This window comes from Simochromis diagramma, unplaced genomic scaffold, assembly GCF_900408965.1.
Source record: "Simochromis diagramma unplaced genomic scaffold, fSimDia1.1 OVJJ01000798.1, whole genome shotgun sequence".
In the NCBI taxonomy this organism is placed as follows: Eukaryota; Metazoa; Chordata; class Actinopteri; order Cichliformes; family Cichlidae; genus Simochromis; species Simochromis diagramma.
The window spans coordinates 745,206-751,205 of NW_024386736.1; the positions used below are offsets into that span (position 1 = coordinate 745,206).

A 6,000-nucleotide genomic window follows, 5' to 3' on the forward strand; every position below is an offset into this window, starting at 1 on the left:
TAGGTCGCCGGTAGTATTTCAGAGGCGTCAGCATTGATATTCAGCTGCATTTACAAAAACTGCAAATTGCTGTGCAAAAATTCTTGCATTTTTATAGTGTATCTAATCTTTCTGTGTTGTTTCTGCTCATTTTTGCTGAGAAATACTCTACCCCAACCTTCACCATTTGCATTCTTTATTCATGCATGCGCCTATATGCTTACCAGTGTGTGTGTGTGTGTGTATGTGTGTGTGTGTGTGTCGTGAAAGAGAGAGAGAAAGGGAGAGAGACAGAGAGTTGCAACTTGTAACAATAACTTCCTAATTACAGTTCCCCAGTGTTTGTGCAATCTTCCTGAAATGCTAACTAGCCTCCTACAGGGAATATGGTACATTATTAATCCATGTGCTCGTGTGTGTGTGTCTGTAGCACGCCCGCGTGCACCTCTGTGTGTAGACGTGTGTTTATTTGCGCTACCTGTCCCTCTCCCCTTCTTGTGCACATGCATTGTTTGCATTCAGCTGAGTACGTGTGCGTGCCACGGCTGCTGTGGCTGCATGTTGTGCATGACTCCATGAGCGTGGAGGTGTTAAGTTTTTCCCCCTTTCAACACAAGTAGCCTAATCTAAGACTTTTGTACAACCAACTTGTATTTCTATTAAGAAAAAGAAGGAAAAACAATAAATGTAACACAACATTTTGCAGTAATAGCGCAGTAAAGGGGAAAAAAGTATTCACATTCAGGCCCAGTCAGCACTGAGGTGCCACATTAACTATGCACGCGGATTTGCTTCCACACGACGGGGTATTCCCTCTCAACAAAGATCAACATTATGACGAGAGCTTCTGCCAGCACTCTGCACCAACATGCTTAATATGGGGAGCTGGTTTCTGTTGAAATATGGATGGCTTTGACAAATAAAAACTGGTGAGAGTTGATTCTGAAATTAAGCTGGGGATTTCACCAGATACACGCCCTGTGTTGCTCTCTTGCAGCGACAGCCAAAGGGGCGAAAAAATGCAATAAGTGGATGGGAGAGCGAGGAGTGAGCTCCCATTACATCGCCGCGCTATTCCTGAAGAACTTGCCCCACAGTCATGCCTCTAGGTACTTGGATTGTACTATGGATGGATAGCTCGCTCTTGGGTCTACAGTAAATGAGACAGCAAGAGATGGAGAAAAAAAAACGTCTTACAACTTCAGGAGAAGGTTAAGAGCACCAACTGAAAGCAGTACAGACATCACGCCCATCAGTTTTCATTCATTTAGTCCTGCGGACATCCTGGCAGTTCCCCTCCACTAAAGTTGTCACTTCTCATTATGGCTGATTTTTAGTGCTGCCACCTGTCTTATTAGAAATGTAACCATTAATGTCGCAAGATCTTTCCCACTTGTGCCGCTTTGGCACAAAATGCTCTCACTGTGGAGCTGCTTGCAAAGAGATGTTGTTTGGCTTAGTCGTGCAAAGCTTTTAGGTCTTAACAACCAAACAAAGCAGATTGGTAAGCACAGGTTTGTAGGGGAGAAGGGGGGATGTCCCTGTTGATTGGAGAAGTGTACTGCTGCAGCAAGCACTGCAGTGCTAATGCAGGATGAAAGCAAGATGAGCGACCTCTAAGATAGTTATCAGTGAATTCCCAGGATAAGTAAAGACTTCACTGTGACAGAGGATCTCCGGCCTTAAAAAGAGCCAGTCAACCATTTTAAAATCCCAAAAGCATAATGTCCTAAACTGAGTCATTGAAACTGTTAATGCTGGAACTACCTCATGTCTATTCATGGTGCCAGGAGTGGGGCCATGCTCCTCTCTCGCTCTTTTCTTTCTATCAATCTTTCCTTCTTCCTTTTCTTTCCTGCTCTCCCTCTGTGGCACTCAGCCAACAATTGGAGTCAGTCAGTGGAAAAACTCTGTTAGTAGTCCATGCCCTATGGGACAAAGTGGCAACAACATCCGTTACAAGAGATAGTGGGGCAGTGGGCAGGAGGCACGGGGCACAGAAGCCAAAATTTAACTGGCTGAGTGACTCTGGCTCACACGCGTGCACTTAGCGGGCTGCTGTGTTTATAAAAAACACGTTTTTAAAGGTGTGGTTTATGGCTTCACAACCAGTTTATTCATTTATGGAAAAGCTGTGGTAACAAATAAAAGCATGGAGGGAAGGAATGAAACTTATTTAGCAAAGTCTGGAGCCACCACGAGTCCCAGTGTTAAACAGTGCTGCTGCTCGTCACTCTGAATGTGTGAAACTCTGTTGAAGTGATGTTTGCATGATGGCAATGAGAGGTAACAAAAGGTCTCCCAAAAATCTACTTTAAGTATTAAACAGGGTTCAAATCCGGTTACTGTGAAAACCATGTGAATACTCTTCACGTTATTCCAGTGTTCATTAAGTCAGTCCAGCCCACCTGGTGCCCTATTAGGAAGAATTATCATTAATTAGGTTTCTCTACTCGTATTCAGTTTTTCCTGTAAGGGATTCACCATTGGTTCCACACAGGAAGTTTCATTTATTTGTCACAATGATCATGAAACCTGAAAAATAATGACTTATGCAGCTCAGGGGGTGACACTAAAGTTTGACAAAAGGTCTAGTTAGGAGACACAATATTATGTTTGGGATTCGTAATAACCTGCGACTGTGATGTATGGTTTGGAGATGGTGGTGCTGACACAACAACGGGAGGAGGAGTGGGTAGCAAAAGGCTAAAATGATTACTGGGAGTGATCAGGATGGACACAATCAGAAATGAGTACATCAGAGGGACAGCTCAGGTTGAGCAGTTTGGAGACAATGTTAGGACACAAGGCTGAGATGGTTTGGACATGGGCAAAGGAGTGATTGTGGATATACTTGACAAAGGAAGTTGAGGATGGAGAAAAGAGGAAAATCACAGAGGAGGTTTGTGGATATAGTGAAGGAGGACATGCAGAGGGCTGGTGTGACAGAGGAGGATGGTAGGGACAGGTTGAGATGGAGGCAGATGATCTGCTGTGGAGACCCTTAAAGAGGAATTAGCAGCCTGTTGGGAAAAAATGTATATATAAAAATTAGCAGACATAAAATAGCATTTCTGTGTCAACAAGGTGATTCTCAAAAGAGCTTTTAGTTGAAAACCTGTCATATCTTGGCATAGTGTGCAGTGTGTCCTTAAAAGATTTGAGGATACTGGACAAGTAGAGGACAAAAGGAGTAGCAGGCCTAAAAAACTACCTATAACAGAACAGTATCTGAAAGTCGTGTCCTTAAGAAATGGAAAAGAAAAATCCAACAAGGGCCTGACACAGGACCTCAGAGATGCATCTGGACTTTTAGTTGATCCATCTACTGTTCACTGAGGCATCATCAGAAGGTCTCAGTGGAAGGCTGTCTGTCAAGAAGCCATTGTTAAGGAAGAGAAATGTGGAGAAACGGCTGAGGTGTGAGAAATTATGAAGGGAGGAAACCAACAGACACCCAATTTTCACCCACTCTCATGTTCTCCCAACTTTAAGGTAACATAATACCAAATCCCAGGAATGCCCCTTTAATTAGTCACCTGCACCTGCACATGGTCAATTTCTTCTATGGTGGGATTTTCTACAGTGCAGTGGTGAAGGTGCTCTGCGTGTTTAGAGGGGAAAAACAGAAATTATGGAGAATACTGTTTCGGCATCATATGAGTGTAAAGTTATTCCCGCTTCAGACTAATGTGAGACATCTACAGCTGAAATAACGATTTCAAAACATCATCAACACAGAGAAGGGGGGAAAAGAGTTCGGAGTGCAGGATTTTTCTCTCCGGGCAACCCGGCTTGTGTGGAGCCGCTGTCCAAGGTGCTGAACACGGGGCTGCAGAGGGGTATGAAGGCTCTGGCACTACAGAGCGTCCCGGGACGAAAACTACAGTAAGACCAAGTGACCGACCTAAATGTGAGCAAAATGTGGCCCCACCTCAGAAATATTACCAAAACCTGAGCAGGCTTGCATCAAAATCTGAACAGAAATTACTTGCACGGAATGGAGCACGGTGTCTGTCAGGCATGCATCCACCGGACTGATAATGTAAATCTGGGTGTACGTACTGTATCTGCGCCCGCATTTATCAATGGACTCATGAGGATGGAGATAAGACAGTCGAGACAAGCTGCCTGGGAATAGCCATTCAGCAAATCCCCCCCCCCCCCCCCCTCGTTCACCACCAATGCACGCGCGCGTGCACACGCACACATAGAGAGAGAGAGAGAGACACACACACACACACACACACACACACACACACACACACACATTCTTAGACACGGGCTTCAGTGTCGGTAAATTCGGAACCGCAGGAATGCCAGAGCGCTTGACATATTTCAAAGTTGCCTACGCAATGCGAGTCCAGCCATCACGAGAAACACACATGAAACGCACATGAAAGCCCTGCACGCAGTCCACACATGCTCCTCATGGTTTTTCACTTTACCTGTTCCAGATGCAAGCGTAGAAAAAGAAGAAGAAGAAGAGCTTCGCCTCGCAGGTGTCCGCGGCACCAACGTCCCCTCGTTGCCTCTGGCAGTATGTGTGGTTTTGTTGATACTGGGATATTTATATTTATATATATATGTATTTATCTTTGTCTGTACTGATTTGTCCCAGCTTGTCTCCTCTGCGGTCTCCGTGAAGAGCGGTGACCGGGAAGTGGCTCGTGCGATCACGGCATCAGTCAATGTGGTTATTGACCCGCGTCAAGATTTTCTGGATGCAAAACGGCGCCTGATGTGACGCGCTGCCTGCCCGCTGCTGTCTCCCTCGTTCTTTGCCTCTCTCCTCTCAGTTTCTGCCTCTCACACTGCGTCAGGCTCCGCTCCCCCTCCTCTCTCTCTCTCTCTCTCTCTCTCTCTCTCTCTCTATTTCACTGCCTTTGACTCTCACGCTCTCTCTCTCACACACACACACTCACGGGAACAGACGGTGATTAATTCGTTAGAATTCCACCTCTCTCTCCCTCTCTCTCTCTCTTTCCTCTACTCTCCCTCTGTTTCTATAGCTATGTGCCTCGATCCGTCGCTTCTTCTCTGAACTAAAGCGTCCACCAGCCAGCTGTTCCGGTAGCCAAGAGAGCGAGAGAGAGAGAGAGGGTTGCTTGGCACTTCAAGCGCAGCAGACAGTCATTTAGATTAGATGCTTTCCCATTTGGAGAGCGACATACTGTAGCTGTATAAGTGCTGCACTATCAAACCCAAACCGGGAAAGTTCTTCACGAAACTATATGAAATCCAGCCTGGAGTTCTTTAGAAGAATAGGAGAGCCATGCAGAATAGCGTTAGAGATATACTGTAGTTTGTTTTGGAGTGATAGGATTTCACATTACTGCCTTTTTCTATCTGCACTCCAGCTGCCGCTGCTGGAAGCATCAGGTCTCTGCAGCTGGAGGCGAAGTGACAGAAGCCTACCAGCCTGAACAGTTCAATGTTATTTGAGGTTGGCTGTTTGCCTACATGCACTACGGGGCAACCTGATGTCCTGCCAGCAGACATGGTCAGATTAACTGCCTCTTTAGTGCAGGCACACACACACACACACACACACACATACAGAAACAGACACACACGTGGGTGTGGATAAATAGCTAAACAACTTAAAAGCGCTATGAATGCTGAAACCACATATCACCACTACAACATGTACTGTGGTCTAAAAAGAGAAGAAGAAAAAATATCAGAGCTTCTGTTAAAAGTCGTGCACATTAAACACACAGTTGGGTGTCCTCTGGCTTATGTTTTGTGTTGCATTAATGGATATGGAAACTATATATAAATCCAGTGACCTAGCGCTACATGGCTGCAGGTGATGGCTGGCATTATAGTGAACCCGAGCCTTGTGACCCTCATCCTGCATGATTGAGTATTTAGGAATTAGGGGCAGATGAGGCTGGGTGGGGGGACAGAGGAAGAAACAGAGGGAAAGACACCTCATCCATTTGCATAAATCCATGCTCGTGTCTGCCTCTGTGGGCATGTGGGGTAAGTAAAATCATACAGGACTGCACAACAGAC

General features: G+C 45.6%; 1 long non-coding RNA gene across 1 annotated transcript in view; it reads right to left on the reverse strand.

The window, feature by feature from the left end:
* Nucleotides 1-5,084, reverse strand: part of LOC120742774 — an 89,169-nt gene extending 84,085 nt beyond the window's left edge. The window contains exon 1 of the long non-coding RNA XR_005697962.1: nt 4,428-5,084. This is a non-coding gene — a long non-coding RNA (uncharacterized LOC120742774). The remainder of the gene's footprint in view (nt 1-4,427) is intronic.
* Between the last annotated feature and the right edge of the window lie 916 nt (nt 5,085-6,000).